Here is a 25,017-nt window from a genome sequence, read left to right as displayed (position 1 = left end):
GTATCATTACCCGGTGGGCATCGCGCCCCACCGCCACAGAACCGACAGGCAGAAATCCTCCGCAACCGCCAGCCGTTGAGAGAGAATTAACTCCTTCAATTGTAGGCTATGCTTGCTTTCTCTCGCGTTACGTGCGTCACCTGAACAAGGTAGTCCCATTTTCGTCGCCATTTTCCTGTGGCCCTCGTGACGTCTCTGAGGTGTGCAATGTCCGGACGTGGGTGGATCGACGTGTCGGGAGGCCCCCTCCCCCCTCCGCCCCCCTCTCCTTCGGCTCCGCTCCGGTCTGCTTGCCGCTGCGCTCATCTGTAAGCGGAGGGCCGTGCTTGGGACGCTTCGGGGCCCCACTGTAAACGGCCGCCTATTTCTGTGTGGATTGTTGCCGTCGCCACGGCTTCCCGCCGGGCGGCGGCGCGCTGGCCATTCTCGCGCGCATCGGAATGTGGGAGACAAATATTTCGTTCGGCCCACTCAGAGGTTCCGAGAAGCGGCGCGGCAGAAAACGCAAGCACAGTGTAAATGTGCGGGGTTCTGGTGTGGTGTTGGCTGGTTCTGAGCTTGGCGCTGGGATGGCTTCATCCGAGGGGTCTGAATCATCGGCAGAAATGATGTTTGGTTTGAGTGATGGGGGCTGGTTGGAATCCTAAAACAAAAGTAATAGGCAGGAAGGCCACGAAGAGTCAATATAGTCGCTATCAAGTAGAATACAAAACCACTTAGTGGTGGGAAGTTTAATACAGCCAATAGCAAGTGAAAGTAACAGTGCTGGAAAAACCGATTTGTTCTTGAAGCGTTATGAATCGTTTCCGGATGCAATGGACTTTTTGGATATGAAGTAGTAAAGCTTGATAAGTATCATTTGCACCTAGCGTGCTCGTGCAGTTTTACAGATCAAAAGTGCTGCGCATTTTACCTACTGAATGACAAGCCCCAGTGGCCATATCTTGTTATTGCCATTGCTCTACACTTGTTTCCTGTTCCGGCTTGAGAACTAGCCGTGCGCCCTGTGTTGAAAAGGTCCGTTCACCTGTCCAGATGGCGGGTAATTCTCCAACGGTCCACGTGGCGCATAGCTCAGGCATGGCTAGGTTGCATTGACCGCGTGCCTGAGCTCCGGCGCGGTCACGTTCCGACTTCCACTGAAACACGCACACGCCGCTGGCCCAATGCTCGGCCACTTTCCTCACAAGTGGGCGTCCTCATTAATATTTCTGCGGCCATCACGGGACATTAATGAGCGATTCTGCAGCAGTCCAGCCCTGGCTGGCAAGGCGCAGCACGTCGGCGGCAGTCACGCTCCGTCGTGGAAGGATTACCGGAATCCACGCTGAACAGACTGCTGGGTGATCGAGGCACGGCGTCTGCTCCAGCCGCCTCTTGTTCCACCCCATCTTGCCGTGTCCGACTTGTTCTTTCCGCTGCACGGGTGTGGTGACTGCCGTCCCCGCCTGGTCTCTAGCGATCAAAGCGCCGCGACTACCGTGCGTTAGCTGACGAGTTTGATAGCTAGACACATCTGTTTATGGTGCATAGTGATGTTGCCGCGTAAAAAGCATGCTCGTTATTTCTGTAGCCCGGGGCTTGGCTGCACTCGAACCAACTAGAATACACATCATGGTAAGCTTGCTTTATGTGGAAGTTATCGTTAATAGGATAATGATCCTAAACACCACAGGAAGCTTGTTTTTGGTCCGCTGATGGCCGCTTCATATATACGTTTGTTGACCCAAAATGAAATGACATTTTGCTGTTTTTCCTGTTTGCTGAGCTTAAGTTCGCTATTTGATTCGTTTGAGCGATCATTCCTCTTCTACGCCTCAAAGGTTTTATGGCTTTGATAATTTTATCCGTTCAATTCATGAATCAATTCAATATGCCTCATTTCATTGATATCATTCATCTTACTTCGCTTGTGCACTTCTTGACGGTACCGTTTCGCTTGTTAACTGCATCGTATATTTATGTGAGAGGCTCATGCTTCATTTCTGCCATCCAAGAGAAGAAAAGCTTGCGTTGAATTTAAGCCTAATCAATTTAGTTTTCCATTACAATGGAGTAAAAAATCTTTCCTTTTATGGTTCGTTGCTTACATTAGATATAGAATACAGTCTGAACTTAACATTTTTGTTATATTGCTTTCACAATACAGGTTATTGCTTGGCTCACCATGAGCCGTGTTTGGGGACGCATCTTAAAACGGCAAATGCTTCACGTGCCTTTCTTTTTTGCAACAGCATATTTGCAATGTTTCTGGCGCGACAGTCCACAGCCATATCTATTGAGTCCGTATTGGTTATGGTCTGAGCAGTTGGATGCGACGTAGAATAGTGTCATTTTTAGGCAGGCTGGCTTGAACTGACGGGCGGTTCACACCAAAGTGCTGTCCCAAATCCTGGAGCTGATGGAAATGTGATCAACTGCAAAATAGTTAACCCTGGACGATTTTATCGCCGACTTGTCACCCCCGGGCTCCGAGGTGCAGCTTCGAGGCGCTGTGTTGAACAGCTTTGCTGCTTGGTTGGAAGCATGTACGAATCTTGCGCGTGGCTCGAGGCATGTACGAATCTTGCGCGTGGCTCGAGGCATGTACGAATCTTGCGTGTGGCTCGAGGCATGTACGAATCTTGCGCGTGGCTCGAGGCATGTACGAATCTTGTGCGTGGCTCGAGGCATGTACGAATCTTGCGCGTGGCTCGAGGCATGTACGAATCTTGCGCGTGGCTCGAGGCATGTACGAATCTTGCGCGTGGCTCGAGGCATGTACGAATCTTGCGCGTGGCTCGAGGCGTGAACGAATCCTGCGCGTCCACAGACTCCGAACTCCGACCAGCCTGCGTTCGCCAAGCAGGTTTGCGGCGCACGGTCCGCCCCGCCGCCGCCGTTGTTTGCCTTCCCCCGGGCGTTTTGCTCGCGCGAACACTTATTTACCGCGCGAAAAGACGGCAAACAGCGCTCGCGAAAGCCGGCCGGCCAGCTGGCGGGCCCCCGCAATCAGCTGAGCTGCCGTGATGTGTGAGGTCAACAGAGTGCGACAGGGCGCATTACCGAGCGCCAGGCGCGGCCGGTGGCGGGTGTGACGCACTGCCGCCAGAGAAGACGGACGAGCGGCTTCCGTCCGGGGCGGGGGCGCGGTGGCACGGCTGCGGGGGTCAACAGGCACGCCAAGGAGCGACAGGGTAGGCCACGCGCTGGTACCGGGCAAACAGGGCGGGCTTGAGGGGGGGGGGCAGAGGCGGGGGCGAGTCACTGTGGACGGGGGGCGCTGGATGGGGCCGGGAAAGGGCAGTTGTCCCCTAATTCCGAGAAGCATTTGGAGGTACATGGAGAGGAACGAGGTAGAAATCACGCTTGTCCCCCACCCATTTCCACAGAGATTCCTCCGCTTCCGAGCGCGTGGGCAATTTAACGGGAGGCACATGGATGAAGAGGATGGCTTGCCTTGCGCTTAACTCTGGCGTGCACACTCCGTCGACAGCTGGCCCGCTGCTCAGCTGATCACACCACATCTGCTAGACGTGAGGCGGGAGCTGCCCTCGGCACGCCCCTGCCGCCGCCGTGTACGCTGGCGACTCCCGCCGCTGCAGCCGGCGGCCACCGCCCGGCCGACGCGCACCGGTCCCGCCGGAGTCAATTTGTGACGGATCAACGTGGACGTGCTTGGCGGCGGCCGATGAGCAGCCAGCGACCAGCGCCGTCGGGGGCCGGGATCGACGCAGCCGAGCCGGGATCGGCGCCCCGTCGACTGGCCGGCGCCGTCTCCGGCCGCTTCATTGTCTGGCTCGAGCAGGCTCGGGCGCTCATGCGCTACGTCGAGGAAAGGAGGGATTTCGACGCGTTCCTCGCCGCCCGCCTCCGGGACCATTATGAGAGCTACGCCGCGATCGCGCCGGGAAGCCCGGCTCGGCGACGGAGGAGGCGCCGCAAGGCAAGAAAGGTATTGTGTTCGGTGTTAGTGGCGTCGGTCAGCGTAAGCACGGCTTGTGGCGTGGACGGAAAGTAATTCTGAGATAGGGCATCCTTTTGGCAGAAAATATCGTTAAACGGAGCCGTGAAGTCGATAACTTGTGAATCAACCCATTAGCTTATCAAGCGAACGCAAGGGACGCGCTGAAATCCTTTGGCCGAACTTCAAATTACACCGAACTGTAATAAAATAAATTCAAAGGCATAGGGTAAGTGCCCTGTTAAGCACGACTCTTAGTCACACACAAGCGCAATACAAATATGTATATATGTTGCTACAGTTCCATCACATGAATTTCACCCCACCACACGCCGATTTTTTTTAGAAACAAAGCACTGAATACTCAGTCGTATGCGTTACGTGGGAGGAAAACGGCAGTGATTCGTTTGGAACACTTCTCCTACTTCGTGGCTGAAAAGAGCACTCGTAAATCATATAGTCATGCGTTTTAATTTTCTGTCGGAAGCAAATGAAGTCGCAGTTCTGAAAAGCGGATGTATTTGGGAAATAAAGCAGGATGGTTTGTTTTGTTGGAAAATTGCATTAGATCCAGCAGCAAATCCTTTGTGCCCCAATTCCCAGAGTCCGTGTCTACGCTGTTAGAAACACACATCCTAACTGTGCAAAAACCAATTGGCTGATTAGTGCTAGGAGTGGAGTGCTGGAGTGAGATTGTGGAAAGAGTGGAGTGCCAGGATTGTTCCCAGTCGCGCGCGTACTGTCTCGTTTGACTTGAAATGCCTGGAAATTGCGTATAAAATGCGTTTGGATTATGAAACGTTTTTGTCACGCGTTTTTAAGAAAACGGGCACAGCATTTACTCATTGAGCTCTAATATTTTAGGAGCATAATCTAAAACACGCTCCTCAATTGCTGGAAATCACACGTGAGCGTCCAGTCGTCGCGCTTCTGCCGCACCTGGCGTTGGAAACGTCGCCTAGTTACATCATGGGCGACGTTTTATTTCAGTGTCATTTCATCAGGACGAAGTTTTACTTCACCAGCGCCTAGTCCTGTTTTCAAGCGCTGATTAACTGCATTTGCAAAAAATAGTTCATGTGCTCGGGTAAAGTTACTGTAAGCATGCAATTAGGTATTGCCATTAGGGAATAGGTTCACATGCTTTCTCACCACGCAGAATAGTGGAAAAGCTTTCCCGGGGTTTCGATTGTCCATGGGAATTTAATCAAAATTGCATTAGCTGCTACGAAGTGATGAAGGCGCCATTGCAACATAAAATGTTGATCACGCGTAATTAGCGTATTCAATGCTATTTGTGTGTTATATATTACTAGTGTGTTATATTTGTGTTATATGTATACATATAAATAAACAGTATCATGTATTTTGTATAGAACATATAATACTAATTGTGTGTCAAATATGAAATTATGAATTTAAAGTCAGTTTGTTGAGAGTTATCGATCTTTGATATAGCAGGAGGTGCCGGTAAAACGACGTTATTAAGCAAACATCGGTTACATTGGATTCGCCCGACGTTTCAAGCAGCGCTTATACTCGACGTTTCCAGTATACTTATGGTCACGAGTGATTACCACCCGTGATCATAAGCACGGCCTGAAACGTCGTTTGCCATTGGGGCTTTGCGACGTCAGGTGGAAAGGTGCCTAATTTGTCACCGACGAAATTTGGAACATCTAGATTGTCACCTGGAGCCATATCTACCAGACACCGTTGCAGTTTAACTCTTAGTGCGATAAACCACAAAACACAAAACAAATGAAATGCATTCCGGCGTAACCATCAAATATTTGGTTTCAAGTGTTAATTTGCAGTTAACTATCATTTGCTGGATATTAAACCATGAATGATGGTTGAGACTAAACTAATACAATTATCAGATAAAGGCATATATAACACAACGAGTCTAGACGCGGGTGATTTCCTATTCAGTTGCGGTGGAGAAAGGAGGGGGGGGGGTCCATCCTAACCAGGGATGTAGTTTTTTATTCATCATTTTGCATTCATTATTTTTCATTTAACTTCACTGTTTAGGGTTCAGCCCCCCCCCCCCCCAACCAACTTTGAGAAAATATGTCTCTGCTCTCAAATCCGAAAAGCCAGCGCGTCAAATCTGGGGAAAAACTGTATTGAGTGCATTTCAAAGGTAGGCTCAGCCATGTTTTCTTTTGGCAGCCCCCCCCCCTTTCCTCACTTAAACGCATTTTACGAACCTGCGTCCCTGTAGTCCGACGTTTACCGATAGCATGGTTTTACAAGCACGTGAAAACAACATCACCTTTGCTCTTGTGACGTCATCATGCAATCAGCTGGAAACGGTGGCGTCCTTCACTTCCTTCACATTCGTTGCATTACCGGTGCGGGCCTCGCACCCCCAACATGATTCCAATTAATTAGGGCAGATTCCATGCAATTTTAGTAGCAACAGATGCAAAAGACATTTTTGCACGCCTATAACACCTTCATTTAGATCTATATACAATGAAATGGCAGATAAAGGCGTTTTATCTCACTCCTGCCCCCCAGTCAGAACGCTGAGTCTAAGGTGCGACGGGCAGTGTGAGAGGCCTACATCAGCGATGCCCGGCTCTTACCTCAAAGTCGCAGGTCCTCTCAGTAACAGGAAGGCCCGGATGAATCCTTGGCATGTGTCGCCCCAAGTTTCTCCGCTAACCTCCGAAGCTACAGTTCGAGTATTCATAAACAAAAGCCTGCTAGATCGGCAGGGCTTTTAAAGCTATTACCAGGGACGCCCCTCATGGCAAATCCTCGGAGAAGCCGCGCAGCGTCTTAAAAAAAACTGGCGATTGGCTACGTTCTTTAAGCCAGTCAGTTCTCACATGAACACAACCAACGGTAGGTCACAGCCTTGCACTGAACCCAATGCATTGTCGCGTGGCGAGCATTTGAGCCCATCTGTCTCAAAAGGTGCGACGCTTTAAAATGCCGCGTGGCTGATCACGTTCGTCGTCAGTCCCTGTGGCCAGCAACGATTCTTACGACCATTAATAAGCCTAGCATGTGAAGTGAATCTTGGCTGAAAATCCATAAAGAACACTGGTCTGGGGGGCATTGGAGAAACACTGTCACCGCTGATTGGTGATCCCAGCACTGATGTAGCAAAGTTGGCCTTATTTATCTGTCATCAGCTAAAAGGTATCCTGATTAAAGCCACTATGTTTGGCAACGTCTCGTGGCTCAACTTGCTCATACAACGAAACGTCCGCGTTTCGACATGCGCTCCACGCAAGTTCACTCTAGTGTTAGCACACGCTACGCAAGTGTTACGCAACGTGCATGGCGCTCGCTCGTACGCTTACGCTCGTCTACGCCAGTGCTAGTACAGACGGACACTAAGCTTTGAGTAAGTCTAACTTGGATGGTCTGTCGTGATATGATCTGTATAGAGCGCAATTTTATTACCAATCGGCTCGCAAAAGTGTCAGTTTTTTCCCATCAACCATATTTGGTAAATTAGAAGCTCTTTCACCCCCGCACGACGCACTCAGTAGGTGAGGCTATAGAAGGTCGTTTGCCTTTCACCCTGGAAGGAAGGGCGGACGCCGTGGGGAAATTGAGCCACGCAGCTGTTGCTTCTCAGACGCGCAGCTCAACGCCTTAAACCTCCGGTATTGACAACATAAGCAATAACTGCGTTATAATGCTGTACTAAATGCGTTATAATGCTGCTGTACACGTGTACCAGTATTTACTAGTTTGCTGAAGGTCGATAGCCGTAAGCGCAAGAGCTCTGAAGTAATAATGCCGAAAAACAGGCTTCAAGGCTATCCTTCCTCATATCAAGAACAACATACGACGATAAAAAAAAAAACACTGTTTCATGTAGCACGATGCATCTAACCAAAGCAATGGGCACACAATTTCCGCATAGTTATAATTAAAAGGTGCATACACTGCATGGAAATTTGTAAGTTTAGGTCATCTCGTGGAGCGGCCCGTGACAGATCCTCAGCTGACAGATCACGTGACAGGTCGTGACAGCTCTTTGCGAGCAGCGAAATCCCGTGTGGGGCACCTTGACCAGCGACCCATGACGCACCAACGGTAGCACAAACTAGGGCCATGTCATTCCAGAGAGCTGTACTCATCAAGCTCCCGTCCAAGACGGCATGGCTGCCTGCCTAGCTGTTATGCCCGCACAGCCCCATTAATTAAACAAGGATTTATCATGCGTTTGCTATCCGCCGCGCCCGACAAGGCCTCGCTCTGTATTTATCTGGTTGGGTTTGATTGGCTGCGATGGCCAGGAGTTGATTGAGTGCGGCCCTTATGGAGATTAATGCCTGCACTCTTAATTCAGATTATTGGGAGAAGACGTATTGAGCGAAGCGATCATTCTTTGCGTAGCTGTGTTGATATCAAACGTACCGCCCGCAAAATTGAGCATCTTTGTGTGATCTTGGTACGAACATTTGCAAAGTGGTACAGCCCTCTGTACTAACCACCGCCTTGGTATGTGCACTGGTACTGGTCAAGGGCAGTGTTAGTCTGGAACCCGCCCGGTACCGGCGTTGGATGTCTGTTTCAGTGCAGGCGAACGTGCCCTGGTACCCACAGAGTACCCGGATATAGCACACCACGCACCGGTTTGGTGTCATCGACACCGGCTCAGCAACCGCGGGCGCGTTCGGTCCTCGCTGCCAGCACCTGAGAATAAAGGCATCCAATTCCGTTCCTGAAAGTGCGCCAGAGACGTTCCTCTGACCGGAGGGGAATGGAAGACTGCCCCGCATGGCTTTGGTGTTAAGCGGCACAGTCTATATCGCAGACTCGTCTCTTCCGCACTGCCGAGGCGCAGTTTACATCAATAGCCCAACATGTTTCCACTGTCTTTGGACACGCGAAAACAGAAGTCTTGTCTGGAGATCCTGTCCGGTGGGTTCGGATCCCTGGACCTCGGAAAAACAGAAATATGTGGGGTGGGTGGGTCCAGAGATCCGGGGGCGCTCTGGGAGTCTCGCTCGCGGCTTTTCTGCTCGGTCACGGTCACGCTGAATAAGAAAAGCAACAAAATTGCCAACCATAAGGTCGGACAATACTAAAGCAGCCTCTTGCCACCCAGTTAGTCTCATCTGGTCAACTTGCGGGCGCCCTCTAGCCGTTCAGTGGGGACTTCCTGACCGTCAGGGGGCGTTCTGCTTATGTCCTTAAACCTAAGTAAAGGCGTGGGGCTTTTCGCACTCCTTGCTGGACACTACGAGCACCTCGGAATAACTCGTGACTCTTTGCCCGATAAGAGGTCGCATTGGCCGCACAGGGACTGCTGTGTACCCAAGGTCGGTGCTGTTTTAGCTGCTCAGGCCTCTGTTCCACACAGCGCACAGGCCCCTGCTCTGGTCATGGAAGGGCTATTGGCGTTCCCAATGACTGTTCTGGCTACTCAGCGACCCATTGAGCGACCCGTTCGGTCACTGGAGTCACTAAGCCACACACTCGCAACCCTCTGGATGCTTGGAGTCTTGCTATCTGTTTACGCTTTTGTCCACTCCTACCGCCCAAGAGCCCTTCTGGGTGCTCGTGAGCCCTTCTGGCTGCTGGTGGGCCACTTCGACCGTTCAGGGGCCCTCTGGGCGCCCAATAGTCGATAAAAACGTCGCTGGCTTTCTTCTCAGTGTCCCTTTTGCCGCTCAGGACCTGTCCAGCCAGTGATAGGATACTCTGGCAAGCAAGGAACCTTCCGAAAGCTGATATGCCTTTGGCTGCTCAGGGGCCTACTGACGCGCAGGGCATGGCTGGAGATGCCGTGGAGCCCCGTGGGACCCCACCTCTATGCTTCGGTAGGTCTCATGGGCTGTTTGCCTTGAACCTGGGGTTCCGAAGAGTCCAAAGCGGGGTCCAGAAATCCGAAGCGGGGTTCCAGTGGGTCCAGGCTGCTCCACGGAAGGGCTCGTTTTTGGTTGCTATTGCCCACGGGCTTAAGTCGCCCGTAGGCAATCCAACTCCAATCTGAATGGTTCGGTGCTAAAGGAGGTGCAAAGAAGGAGCAAAATATGATCAGAATGTTTTGACGCTCACAGTGCTTTATATGTTTACATAAAGTGTCACCAAAACAGAAATGGATTTCAGTTTTATTTCGGAAGCGAGAAAGTAAATGAAGGGTGGATGAAACTAGGAAAATTGATAACTATGTGTCAGGATAGTATCCAAACGACAACAGATTGTGAAGTAAAACAAAGATGCGCGCATTTCGTGCATCAAAATGGGACAACTGAAACGAGTTGAGCTTCTGTATGGAAAGAGAGGTGCAGTCGCACGGGACCGTCAGCTATTCGGGCATGGCAAGTCGGTGTGAACACATATCGGTTGTTTTAACAGCGAAAAAAATTTAAGTTTAAGCCAAAACGCCGAGCAACTTCGGCTTGTCGCGAAGTGTAACAAGCCTCCAGCTGCCACCGGGTCTGCGCGCTAGATTTTCACACACAAAACTCCGCTTCTTTTGAAAGATCGAGATGAATGGAACTCTCAAAATGAGCTGACCTAATACCGAGATGTTCTTAAATTGGATGAGTGTCCTTTTGTGCCGAACTGATCACTTATGGCGCCAAATTCTTGGATTCCGTTGCCCCTTCCCACTCTCCAGCCCTGGACATGATCACACATTGCAAGTATTCAACCTACGGGCTGACGAGCTTGCCTGTTCCTGCCGTCTGCGGTCGGTACCTGCTTTGCTGGGACATGCAGTTACCGCGAGCAAAGCTCCCGGGTGGTTACATCACGTCTGCTACGTACCATGTAGACGCAGCGGCCATCTCATTGCCTACACTGTAGCGCAAAAATACCCATAAGGCTCATTCACTTGCCCTGAAGCCTTCGAAAACAGCATTATTCTAATGCGATGTCTGCCCTGTTTCTGTAAACAAAAGGAATATCACTGGTAGCGGAAAACAAACTTTTTTGGGAGGGGTACTTGGCCCGTTTGCGTCGTTGCAAATCTTACATAGATGCCCTTGGATATCGCAGACGCAATGCACACAGCCTTTCCATTACACAATTTCTCTGCATTGCCAAGGCCGCTTTAACCGCGGTCTTTTCAGCGCGGGTTCCATCGCAGCACCGGTGAGCATTGAACAGCAGGTGCTCAGCTGCAGCTGGTCCTGGCCTTGTCACACATTTTAAAAACCCGACACTAAGCCCCAGCGGGGCTTTTGTCGCTGAAAATGATGAAAGCCGGAAAACAGCGAGATAGATGCAATACAAAACCGAGTCGTAACCGATGTCTTTTTATCGAGGGCTGAAATGTGTCGGTTTCAGAACAACTAGACCTGTAGTGATAAAAGGAAACGCTTCGCCTATGATGTCCCGGCATTTTGTGCTGGAAGAAACCAACGAAAGCAAAGAGTACTGTGCAGCACCACGAGACTTGTACAGAAAGCCAAGGGACAGTGGGGTTATGACCCAAGGGCAATGGAAAACACACTGGCCAAGAAATGTCGACAGTGGTCAGTTCGTTATCTATCAATGTAATGGGTCCGTGTAGTGGGCCTGTTTGCTATGAAAAACAAATAAATTAAACTTCTCTGCCGCGTCGGACAAATAAAAATGGCCAAATTGCGCTCTACATGCTTTGTTTTAGCGACATAAAAAGTTTAGATTAACAGTTGCCTTTCCTTCCTCCTGTTTATGAGCCCCGATTCTGGCAAACACAAACTGCGTCCAACTCTTGCGCCGGTCGCCCCATCGGGCCTACTGATGTACTCTCAGCGTCACGAGCCTCTCCTGGGAAGCGTGTGAGGCGTCCAAGAGTCAATCCTGCTCCTGGTTTTGGAGAGAGACATGCTTGAAAGACAACGCTAATTGCCTGAAGATCGAGCCTAAAGCAAAATATTTGGGTCTTTCACTGTCCTGGGCAAAGTCTTTGGTCAGTTTGCCAACTGCAGCTCATGCCGTGGGGTTCGCATACCGTCTATATCGCGCGCCTGTTCAAGCCCGGATGCGACGGAAATGGTTTTCTCCTTCCCACGTCGTTACATGATCACTTTGGACACCTGAGGCGCGCTTGTCTCCGAATTTTATCCGTTCTCGCCCGGTTCTCGCCGGCGGCCTCCTCCACCACGAAGAGACAGATGAGCGCGTGGCCTGCCCGCGACAGGCGCTCTCTGCGGCCTTTCGGCCAATTGGCGGCGCCCAGGTGGTGCTGAGCTGACGTAAGCCGGTGAGTGACGCGGCCGCCCAGCGCTCGGCGCTGGACTGCGCCGCGCCAGCCGGCGCCGCCGGGGGCGCCGCCAGGCTCGGCCAATCGTCCGGCAGAGACCGGCGGAGCGACAGCGGCGGGAGGGGAGGAGCCGGGCCGCAGCGAGAGGCAGGCCCCACGGCAGCACAGGTGCACCGCCAGCGCACGGCTCCCGGTGAAATATGCCAAGGTAGGGAGCGCCGGCCGCAGCGGTACGGCACACGCCGCGGGCTGTTTTGTAGTGGATCGGTTGCGTCTATGACTTCACTTTGCGATCACCTCTTGGTAATGTCTCGTTTGTTTACTTGATCATTTGTACGAGGATGCAGTCTAAGTTTCGGATCTTTTGATCAGTGATCTCGTTCGTGCTATTACTTCGTGTATTCATGCGTTGTTAAACAATAAAAACGACACGTGACTGCCTAATTCGTGTTGGACGCTCACTCCCACTTCACAACAATCCGTTAGATTAATTTAATGAATCGTATTGGGTCTAAATGGGATTAAAGAACCAGGAGCTCCTGGTTTTGTGGCATTATGCGACCAGGGTTCTCATGTTGACATCTTTCGGCCTTAAGTATACCAGCAGGCACGTAATAAGCGCTGTTCCCTAGAAAACACTAGTTATGTTTATGATGTTTGACAGTATGACCAGCTTTTGCCGCACGGTCTATATATCTAATACTACATAGCCACCCGTGACCTTAAGCACAGCTTCGGAACGTCGATCATTCACAATAGAATCAACATTTGCTCGATAACAGCGTGTAATCAGTTCCCACTGGCATATTAACGGTCGATAAATGTCAGCATCATGACTCTAATCACATAATTTTGGATTAAATCTTCAGTGTTTTGTACCGGTTGGTGTACATTTTGCCAAACAAGCAATGATGCTGCTTCAATTGTCCGTAGTTACTTTGCGTTCCTTTCGAATATAAAGTTAAGTCAAGGATTTCATTCCAAGAGGCTATGAGTAAACAAGAGTTACAGTTTTTGAAGCTGAGTCACAAGCTGAGAACGCGTCAGAGTGTATGCATGAAGTTAACAAGCAAGACCTTTCCGAGACATGTATTTGAAATTCCGGGATTTTCGTTTGCAGAAATGCATTTCCGCAAGATTCCCAGAGCAACCGACATAAATGCAATAAGCAATATCATCAATACCTATCGAGAAAGGATTCAACTCAAATCACGGGAAACATATCCTCACCATCCTAAGTGTAATAAACTGGTCATCACCTGAGTGCCACCTTTCCTGAGCTTAGCTGACCCGTGAACACGTTTATGTTGGTTTTCAGGTGTTCGGAAACAGCTGATGGCACAGGCGCTGCAGGCAGCAGCGTGTGCACCGAGGTGTCTCGTTGTCTTTTTGACACAATACCGCCTAGTACAGGCTTATTTTCCATTGTGGGAAATGTGGTGATGAATCTTGCGTCTTTCATGTTTGCCTGATGACACTGACAGATGACAATTATGCGACTAAAAGCAAGAAAGGCGGAATGCCTCACTTCAAAACAGAGGCTCCTGAACTTGCGATGAAATGAGCGAATATGTAGCATTTCCTTGCGGATGCCTTGAAGTTAAAGTTTATAGGATTTTGGCTTCATGTGCGTGTCTATGTTCTGAAATCGGTTAGGTATGACGCGGTTGGTTGTCCCGAAAAAAGAAAGACACTCTGTAACGCTCGGGATGTGCAGCAGTGGGATTTTTCAGAACGTTCGGTACAATCAAAGTTGAATTAAATTACAGATAGCAGAACTGAGTCCTTATTCCCAGATGACCTGATTGATGAATAAATCGTTATCAAGGGAAAATCACATTTACGGGGTGCACGTTCTGTATGCGTGCAACTCTCAAGTAACTGGTGGTATTGTTTCACGGGCTCGCCGTGCAAGCATTGTTGGAGTGCCGACAAACCCGGGGACCTTTACGGTGCACGTCCTGCAAATATAAACCTGGCATATTCTCAAATCCCGTGACTACAAATTCGCACCGGGATTAATACCCCCAGAAACAGCCTCTTACCTCAAAACACTAGGAAGGAGCAAGCCGTTTAAGCCGGGTCAAGTTCGCATAAGTGTCACATACATAGCGGCAATCATGTCTTATCTTTCAATTTTAAGGCCTCGAGACCATGAAGTGTACGTACAGCAACAGCTTAGGTAAGTTTGGGTGAGCTGTTTAAGTTTCAAACGGCTAAAATTGTTTTAGGGGTTCCGGTAGCACTGTGCAGCTCACGTAAAGCGTTTCACATATTCGAGATAGTCGTTTGTGACAACTCAAAATCAGGGGTGTCACTTTATATACTTGCGGGGGGGGGCTGTGCCACTCTAACGTTGACTTGACCCCCAACCCCCTTACCCCCACCACACCACTCCGGGGCCTTTGGGGGTATTCGACTGCCAGCCGAATGGATAAAACACGACTAGCGACAGCGGTAGTCATCGATGGTTCCATATCTAATAAATTCTGACGACAAGAGACGCTCCAGATGTCCCCCCAGCAGTCCCGGATGTGCAGTAGCTGAACCTGCTGCAGCCAGTCGATTGTCCGGTCGATTATCCGCGGTGGTGCGCCCCATTTTGGAATTGGCGAGGAAACTGAAATTTTTGCTTTGTTTTGCCATCGGGTATGTAAATTAAAGTGGTCAAAATCCGGGACGAGATCAGGTTATGGAGCAGGTTAGGTCAACCTTATCGGTCCCCCTCCCACCCATTTTAGAAAGTGGTGTCCCTGCTACAAATACAAGTGAGAAGTTTCTCACATATGATGATGATCTGAGATATATGATGATAATGAGACCTCAGATACAGATGAGATGGTTCAAGTTGATGTATTTCGCGATCCCGCCGCCGATGGGAGTACATGTTGGACTGCGTGCGTCATACCCAGGAAGGACGTCTATCGCTGCAGCGTTTCCGTCACATCACTTAAAGCAGGAGATCATTAATTGAGACTGAATGCTAACTGCGTTGCAGCAGCGCTGGATGGACTTCTTAAGCTTACCAGGTCTCCGGCTTCCTTTGAAGGAGCAGTGACATCACCCCTTGGGCATCAGATGCCGCCTGGGGATGGACCAGCGGGGCACAACTGCGATAACTACTCCCGACGGCTGACTCCCACGCTCGGGGAGGTTTCTGAGGAGCGCCGCGAGCCCACGGGAGGGACGTGTCCGCTTCGACGATCACGGCAAACACGAGACCTGCTCGAGTCGTCCAGCCTGCTCAGGCGGATGTCAACGGTTGTCATAAGTTGTTGAAGTGCCAGAGGTGCCAACGTTCCATGAGTTCAAGGGGTATTCTAGACTGTGTCTGGCGGAGGTGAGCTGAGAGAACTAGCCCGCCTTTTTACGCATACGCATACATTTTCGATTTACTGCTCTCTCCTTCTCTTGTACCCAGATACCTACCATTATTCATTCACCCCAACACTCTTAAAATGTGCGGCGGCTGGCAGCTGAAAATGAAGGCAATTATTTTCAGTTCAGAGCGCAAAGAAACTACTAGCCACTATTCGGTCAAGCGTCGTAGATAATGTGCTGTTAGTCGGTTTTCAGGACGTGATACTAGATAAAAGATGGTGGGATTAGTTATGGGCCCCTATGAGTCCTTGATTCATCTCGTCTTAAATTGATCAATGTAACAATTCAGCACGTTATCTGCGAGGACAGGGCCGCTACGTACCCGGAAACCGGACTAAAAGAACTTTATATCCATTGGCTTGAGTGTTTCACTATAACTTACGTTGGTTAGTCACATTGTTGTTTATGGTGTCTTAGGGTTAAGCCGACTATGAAACGAAATGCATAAATTTAAGCTCCTCTTATCTCTCAGTGTTTGACCCATGACCCTAGTTCTTAGAAGTTCTGGCAGATAGTCTTACAGGTACACAGCTGCCCTCTCGCGGTTTTGCAATTTACAGCTAAAGTGTTTTGCATTTGCACCATGCAGCAGCTTTCGGACAATAACTTTGCTGCGTGCAAAAGCGAACAATAACTTGTGATACTAAAGTCACGCCAACTATATATATATACCTGGTGCCCCGTATCCCGAGCACAACGGCCAGGTCCGTAATAGAGACGAACCGCCGCTGCCCGGCCATTCGATGGCCTGAAATGGCCATTTTGGACCAAAGTGCTCTGATTTAAACAACTAATAACCAAACCGTGTTAGAAACACGTACTACCGGCAGCTCAATCTGCTTCTTAGCCAGTCGCCTTCTATCGGTGGGTCACTTGGTGCTAGAGCATTGCAAACAGGAGCATTATTTGTCTGATGACTACACCTCGGGACGTTTTGTACACGTCAGGGAGTACGCTCAAAGCCAAACAGTAGGGTGTGGTAAGGATTAATAGTGCGCATTGGACATTTCCTGGATGAGAGGCATCTGCATAATTGCACTCGATTCTTTGCTTGGGTGGAATAGATTCCGAATCAGGTTTGGAGCGGATGGAGCTCAATCCGAATCAGCCTTGAAAAGGATGAAGCCAGATCCGACTTTGATTCACAGCGATTGTTAAAGATTAGAACTGAATCCAATTATGACTCCGTCACATTTTTTATTGATGAAAACGTTTTCTCATGTGATTCTGAATCAGAACCAACTTTTTTCTGAAAATAGAGCAATTACTGAATTCATACCCGAGTGTTTTACGTGCATGTGTCTTGCACTCTTGCACTTGTATTACATGCAACTAATATGTCTTCAGGAGAAGGATGCATATATACAAATAAGTGCCCTTGTATAAATCCACACTATATTGAGAATTGCAACCAAACAGCTGCATCAAGGAACTCACTCATCTGATGGAAAATGCAGAGCTAACATCATGTACCTTGTTGAGGGAGTAGGAGCATCGACATAATGCATACCGATACTTACCAAGAGACATATTGGCGCAATAATGATAATATATTTAAGATAATTTGAAGACATGGACAAGCCGAACGCAAAGGGACAAGCCAAACTGCCTTTCGAACAATGCGGCTGCTAGTGTCTTGATACTACCAATATTCCAGTCCCATTCTCTGTATCCCCATTTCACACCAACTGTGCAGATGCTCTGCAGACTTCCAGCTTTGCTTCATTGCTATCACATTTTAACTGGGCAACTCATCACGCGCGGTGTAAAGTGCAGCGTCCACCATGTAAAGATTACGAAGGTTGTGGCAAATTGATTTTGTGACACTATTTTCAAAGCGATGTCGAATAAATTCTGATCGTCGGAAGCTATGTCAGCCAATGCCGGGTCCGATGCAGTTGAATGGCCAGTGGAGTCCAATTCGAATCTGGCTCCGTCCAAAAAGTACCGGTTTTTCGTCGGATTGCATTCCGCTTGAGCCAGACATAAATCCGGCCAGTCGCGAGCAGCGCCGTCGAGAAGGAGGAGGGGGAGGGGGCTCGGGAGGGAGTTAACATGTCGCCCCAATGATCTTGAAATTACATTCGTACATGACGCGTATGTATCTCATGAAAAAATTGGCCCAACATGTTTTTTACTGCCTCTTAATCCTGCACCGTTCCCGTCTCTCTACTCATCAATTGATGACGTCCCCTCCTTCCTCCCCCACGCTGATGACAGTGCTGAAATGTGCCCGCTAAGCATTAGTTGTATCCGTACCAGAGTATGGTTTATTACGAGACAAACTGTACTAAGGCCGTTGGTTCAGCTGGTTCTGGATCACCTAAAACATTGGCATCTCGAGATTAGCTAGCTGCGCACGGTCACCATTAAGAAATATTTCGTGTGATCGGGTATAGTTTCGTAAACAGTTCTCACACTTCATGTTTTTCTTAAGATAATAGACGAGTTATCATGTTAGCACCACTGGGGAAAATTGGGGCCCACCAACCACCAAAGTTACTAAGATGTTGTCGTCCGCAAATGAACGTGGCAGATTGAAATGAAGCCATGACGATATTTAGAATACAGACAGCATGAGGATGTGAGATGAAATTCGGAGGTACTTGCACATGTTTTGGAGTGCTACGCCTTAACTTGGTGAGGAGTTGTTTGATTGGAAGAATTCGGAAACTGAATTCGTGTTCCTTTTCCCAAAACAATGGTTTTGAGAGTTTGTACGCTGTTTGCCTAGCACCCGTGTGTTTGTTTTTCATCGCGTAAGTTTTGCGTGAATGCCGGGACCGAATGGAGTGACCGATTTCCAGGCGGGACGCACCGTTCAAACTGTGTCTGAGCGAGTAGCGCGGCGCCGATGATTGGTTGCTATGCGACCAGCGGCGGACGCGAGGCACGTGTAGCACGCGGCTCGTTCGTGGCGTGGCTTGAAATTCCGGCATGCGAAACAAGACTCGGCGATCACCAACCGAGACTGGGCACCGGATGTCGTTGCAATGTTGCATAGCGTATTTGCTTCCCATAGCATCAAGGATAAGACAATTTTGTCAACCCATTCGAATGACACCAGCCCGCATTGCATCGCTGTATAACCGACTCCTTCGTGTTATGTGGAGTTTCAGCAATCGCTTAAGTTAATTTAGACGTACCGACAGTAAATGGTGAGCTAACTAGCTTGCTTTTGTCGCGGTAGACTCAGCGAGCAAGTCACGGTTTCAGCTTCTGTAAATATCAGAGGCAAGTCTCAGCCGCTGTGCGCGCTGCATGCAGAGATAGGGCATCAAAGATTATTTTGCCGACATGCAGCGGATAATTTGACGGAATCTGTGCGTCATTCGTGACGCCCGATCACGGACCAAGAACGTGAAGTCCAGGGAGGTGCCCCGAACCCAACCATCTGCCGCCGATCAGGTGCACGACCGGCTCGCAGAAGCACTGGGACCTCCAGTGAAGTCACCCCGGGTCGTGACGGCGCTGGTTTCCATTCCACCGAGGGTCTCAGATCTGGGTAAACGACAGTGGAGGTGGCATCCTGTTATAGCCGCCTTCTCGCTACCAATTTCGCCTAAAACCAAGAGCCACAGAACGCTTCAAGGGTCATCCTTATTTACACGAACATTTTATGGGCATCACAGCCCACAGTGTCAGTAACCCGTAAAAATGTCCCTGAGTGGAATGGCCCGCGGCCTGTGGGGGCGGCCACTAAAGGTCAGGTAACGACAAATGGTAGGACGGTCCGTGCCTGGCGGCACGTTAGGCTTTCGCTGCAACATTCTGTCGTTGACCCGAAATTGCACGATCGGATGTAGGGTAAGGGCTCAGACAATAAGCCACGCGTTTGCGCTGATGCGGGAAACTTACTCAATCAAAATCTCTGGACTAACTCTTAAAAAAGCAATGCTTATTTGTACTTGCAAGGTCTAAACGTTATTAATTAGTGAAGCTAGCACACAAGGACAAAAGTTGTACTACAGCGACAGCCAAACACATGACTGGAATCAATGGCTTTCAGAATGAAAGAAAAGCCAACAATTTTGAACGAAAGTTGTCTATTTGTGGTGGAGGAATTAGGGAATGCAGTTACTCTCGAGCAGTACCCTGCTACGGGGAAAACAGCACGCCCGCGTTGTTTTTCAGTCGCTGCAGAGTACGACGACCCAAAAACATTGCAACATCGTTGATAAATGACGATAGCTACAATGGAACCATTTGGCGCTGGCAGTGGCGGAGGAAGTCGTTTCCTTCGACCTGTTGGGAGAACAGCACCTAAAGGGTCCGCATTCCGTGATGTCTTGGTGAGAAGATCGTGGATGAAGTACATTTGTGTCCCTGGGATGGCTGTTTCGGATCTTCCATGTCATCTTTTCTTTTTTGGTTCCCGATAGTTTTGCGCATTATCATACCACACAAAGCCGGCAAACAATACGCCAACGCTTATCTCAGACTATAATTAACGTTATTCTCATTAGTTAACGTTCACTTCTTAAAACGATTAAGTGGAGCTTTTAAAAATTTGCAAGTTGTTTAGTGAATCTGTGAGGGACATTATGCATTTAGATATGACAGTAGTAATAACCTTGCTCTTCATAGAAAAACTAGGCAGGTGGAGAGAAACATGCGTTGATATTCCGGCAAAATGCTTTTGACGAAACCAATATCAGTAGTAACATTCGTTCCGACATTCTACTGACATTCGTTTCGAAAAAGACATGTTGCTGAAATATCAACGCATCTATCTCTCCATTTCTATTTTTTCTACGAGGAATAAGGTTATTTCTACTGTCTTATCGATTTCAAATATTTGGTAACAACCACCTCCCAAAGTGCACAAGCATAGACAAACAGTAGGAGCTGTCGGCCACCGCCCTTTTTTTGTCAAAGTCGTTCGTGGTGCACCCCACATTGCTACACAAACTAAACGAAAAACTGCCCGACGAAATTAGCTACCCATCTCCCCCGCCCCCCCCCCCCCCCCCCGACTCACACGCGTTTCTTCAGCATTACAGGGCAGCGGTCTTTTTCTTGCCCCGTCCCGTTGCAGCGCGTTCCCGACCGCTGAAAAGCAGGTTTGACCAGGAGATTTAGGAACTATGTCGAACACATCCAGAAATATTGCGAACACAAATTTTCGATATAATGCGACAGTTCTCTTCATACGTTTTCAAGCATCCGCTATCAATCGCTGAGCAGATTTTTATTTACTGAGAGCAAGGCCAGGTCCGGCCCGGCCCCGCACGGCCATTGAGCTTTCTTGGAGGTAATGTGTTTGCGAGCACTGGCAGCAGTTTCGTGAGCTTTCCGGCAGACAGCTGGCATAACGGTTGTGTTGTCAAGGTGTCAATGTACCTGCGCATAACTTGTCTGACCAGGCGCAATTTTCCTGCAGTTTTGCAATATAAACGACATATGACCGCAGTTCGATGACTATAGAAACGTAGTATTTACCACTCATAAAAAGCTGCAAACACGGTCGAAACTCGGCCTAGATCTCGGAGACTAGGGAACACAACGGCACTAACCCGGAACCGTCTGATGCGATGTAGGGAAGAGGACGAACAACCGCATTGGTAAAAGTGTGAGCCGATGGGTGCAGCCAGTTATGCGCGGTGAAGCGCAACCCACAGATTGGTCCGCCTTCAAACTTATCTCCTATGATCGGAATCCGTCTAGAATGTTGGTATTTTTGCAATGTTTTACGATGCGATTCGCCCTATGCAAGCTGTGAATAGAAAGTAAACATTATACACCGGTGGAACTTCGCTTGCCAAGCACCCAGGTAAAGGCATCGATGATGCCTACTTAGACCAACACCTTAAGGTGGCTTAATCTTCTAAGCCCTTCGCATAATTTACTGAATGCTTATTGATTCTCCCTTCGTCCAATGGCATCTCACCCGTCTCTCATCACACGAGGTTTCCTACTAGTTAGCAATATGCCTGAAGCGTCAATATACCTACCCATTGAGCCTTCTCCGGCAAAACTCATCGCCCAGTGTGTGGAATGCTAATCGCTCCAAATTTTGACAGTCAGAAGCACAGTAAAGAATATCGACCTTTCTACAGCTAATTTTCTCATCAGTTGCTGGCGAAACGTTGCTCAAAGACCTACACCGACTTCAGTTTCGTGTTATACTTAGACTTACTCCACTTCGACTCCACTTTTCGTGGTACAGCACGACACCCGACCAGACCGGCTGCCACGCTGCTGCCACGCTGCTTCCCGGCCGCCTCGCTGCTACCACGCTGCTTCGCTTGCAGCTGCGTGTCTCTGGCGCAGCCCCTGCTGTGATTTCAGCCGCACGGGGATCAATTGGTGCTCCATTGTTCAAAGCCCGCGGGGAGTGCGAGAAAATCAAGGCCATTCCAGCGTGCCAATGACAAATGCGACAGGAAGTGAGGCGTTCACCGCGCTTTGGGAAAAGGCCACAGCACATAGTCGGCTTTCCTTGAAAGACTTTTGTCTGGATACTGTTTTTATGCTACTGTGTCAGATTGGTATAGGAGAAATGTTTATGTTCTTTGGTGGTCGCTCAGGTGTAGCGCATGTAGTAAAGTCAGCGGGCTCCCCGCGCAAAATGGCACGTTCAGGTGTAGCGCATGTAGTAAGGTCAGTGGACTCCCCGCGCAAAATGGCACGTTCAGGTGTAGCGCATGTAGTAAGGTCAGTGAGCTCCCCGTGCAAAATGGCACGTTAGGGATACGATTGGGGCTGCGAATATCAGACATACACAATATGCTACAAGAGTTTGAGAGCCTGGAAGGAAAGGTCAAAGCAAACCGGTTACCAATCAAAAAAATCGACGTAAAGGGTTTGATTACTCGGAAAACAATTTATTCGGTGGCACGTGTAGAAAGTTGAAAAAGGGAACAGCTTCCGTCTAACTTGACATTCCTTTCGCCATTATTGTTGTCTTCTCGCTGTATAATTTTGTGATGTGTCGGTCTTAACATGTGCCTCAAGGGCAAGACGGCCACATAATGGTGAGAGAGTCAGGATAGTTGCCGTATTAGTGAATGCCGCAAAGCATATATTTCAGCACATAGCCGCCCGAGCACATCAGACGTAAAAAGAAACTAGAAAATATTAGAAGTTATGCCTGTAAAACGCGTTTTGGGGACTCACATCGGACACAGTATCTGCTGATCGCACCTGATCCACCTGACACTGTACCTGTTGGTCATCTCTGACCTACCCGACGCTGTATCTACTTGTTGCATGTGACCCGGCTGACACTGCATCTGCCCGCATCGTGTTAAACCTGCTTGACACTGCGCGCGCGTCACTGACGAGACGCTGACGCTGTTGCAGCGTTTCGTCTCTGACTCAACTGGCCCTGTGTCTGCTGGTGGCCTCGGCCTCGACCAGCGCGCTGGCTCTACGTCGACCCCACGCCGGCTTCCTGGCCATGCGAGGCAAGCGGGCGGCGGCCCCGCTGGCGCTCCGTCTGAAGCCGGAGCTGGCGCCCCATCTCACGCCGGAGCTGGCGCCCCAGCTGACACCGGAGCTGGCGCCTCCGCTGGCGCCGGAGCTGGCGCAGTCGCCTCACCAGTGCCCCCTCGACCGACTGCTGCAGTTCCGCGAGCTTTACCAGCGCGCCAACCGGGCCCCGGCGGGCTTCGCAGGTCTCCGCGGCAAGAAGGCCCCCAGCGGGTTCGCCGGCCTCCGGGGCAAGAAGGCCCCCAGCGGGTTCGCCGGCCTCAGGGGCCGGAAACGGGCGCTGGAGGAGCGCGAGGGACGCCAGGGAGAGGCGCCCGGAGGGTCGGCGCTGCCGCTCAAGAGGATCTCCAGCGGCTTCGCAGGTCTCCGAGGCAAGAGGGCAGAGCAGGTGGAGGGAATGAGAGAAGGAGAAGAGGGCGCCGAGTAGCTCCTTCTTTGGGCTGCGTGGCAAGAGAGGACCTGACCATTGAACGGTAGGCGCGAAACTGACGAAGATGCCGAATGACAGGCCGCAAACAGTTTTCTTCTTTGCTGTGCTGGACTTCGTTTGATGTCTTTCAAGGCGGACTGCGTTAGGCTTTCCACAGAAGAGGCTATCTACGGCTTTTATTTTTAGAGGACTATTAATACATTAACTTGAAAATACTATCAGGGTGCTTAGACGTAACCTGTCAGTATTCTTTCAAAGTTTTCAATATATTTAGGTAGTGTTTACATATATTATTTATATGAGTATTTTAGTGTTCTAATCTTTCCATTTAATTCATGACTTCAGGGCCGGTCTGTTTTCGTTTTATATAATATAGCAACGCTAGTGCGAGTTTGAAACCGGTGAAATCTTTGATGGCACCTATAGTGCAAGAGGTTCATTGCTATAGCACGGTGTTTTATTGTTGTGATTCACTGGAGGCAGGTTTGGTCTGACCTTAGGTCAAGCATTGCTCATTTCCTGCGCTCACCTCGAGCAATTGCTTTATGTGGAAACCCCCGACGAACGCTGATACAGCTTCTCGTCTATGCAAATCTCTTTTTCGCCAGCACCAGAGTGTCACCTCTCCTGCAGCTGGTCGCTGTCCACTGCACGAGCCGCGCTCCTGGTCCTGTCACACGTTTCTTTCTTCAAACCGCGCGTCACATAGCTGCTCTGCAAGCATGAAGTTCAACTCCGCTTGAGGTCGAGTTTGAGCGCCGCCCTCCCGCGGCGCTGGCGGGAAGTTTTGTCTCGATCAAGGGCTTGTCTCGATCAAAGGAAGTTTTGTCTCGATCGAGGGCTGCGTCCTTCGCTGTTGGCAGTCTGGTGACGAGTCGAGCAGCTGCGACGGGCGAGCCGGCCGCGCTCTGCCGAACGAACGAGCGAGGAACGAGCCCGTAGTGGGTTCAACGATACCAAAACGAGCCGGTCGGCGACAGACTGGCGTACAGAACGACGCCGGAACCTGCGAAACACCGCACGCAAAGACTGCATGGCTCAGGTTGTGCAATTGTTTCGATGGTGTCGTACTGAGAATAAAACAAAAGGCTGGGGTCGCGTGTTCCTCAGTCGTAAATGAAATGTACAGAATGATTAGCGGGTTAAAAAGGTCTGAAAGACAGATATAGTCTCAAAGCTAGTTTACTCTGAAGCAGAAAAGATGCAATGGACAGGGTCATTTATCTTTTTTAAGTGAGTGATAACCAGATCAATGACCGTGATATGAGACAGCTACATGTGAAAGGTGCAGTCTGAATTACATGAAAAACCAGCACGGTAGTTGGCATCAACCTCAACCAAGTATGCTTCATCACCAACTTTCTATTATAGGTTCTGTTTGAGACGCCAGAGCTTTTTCCTAGTGACCCGCAAAGCTCCCTCAATAAGCAATAACATCTCTCGAGTGAACACGGAATCTTTTCACACACCCCGTCCTCACTGGAATCCACTGTCGAAGCTTATTGCCTCCGCTAGCCGATATAGGCCGCGTTTATTGTTGAACACTGCGGCGGCCTCGCTCCGCTTCATGTGCGTCGGTGAGCTGGTCTGTCGTCATCCATTACAGTACAATTACCTTGATCCTTGTACCTGACGTCATCATGGGGAAACACT

The 25,017-nt window shown here is 49.7% G+C and overlaps 1 pseudogene; it reads left to right on the top strand.

The window, feature by feature from the left end:
- The first annotated feature begins 12,217 nt into the window (after nucleotides 1-12,217).
- Nucleotides 12,218-24,451, top strand: LOC119099164 (tachykinins-like; annotated as a pseudogene).
- The last annotated feature ends 566 nt before the right edge of the window (nucleotides 24,452-25,017 follow it).

Source organism: Pollicipes pollicipes, unplaced genomic scaffold, assembly GCF_011947565.3.
Source record: "Pollicipes pollicipes isolate AB1234 unplaced genomic scaffold, Ppol_2.1 Scaffold_4740;HRSCAF=5597_pilon_pilon_pilon, whole genome shotgun sequence".
Lineage (NCBI taxonomy): Eukaryota > Metazoa > Arthropoda > Thecostraca > Pollicipedomorpha > Pollicipedidae > Pollicipes > Pollicipes pollicipes.
This window is presented reverse-complemented; position numbering and strand designations above follow the sequence as displayed.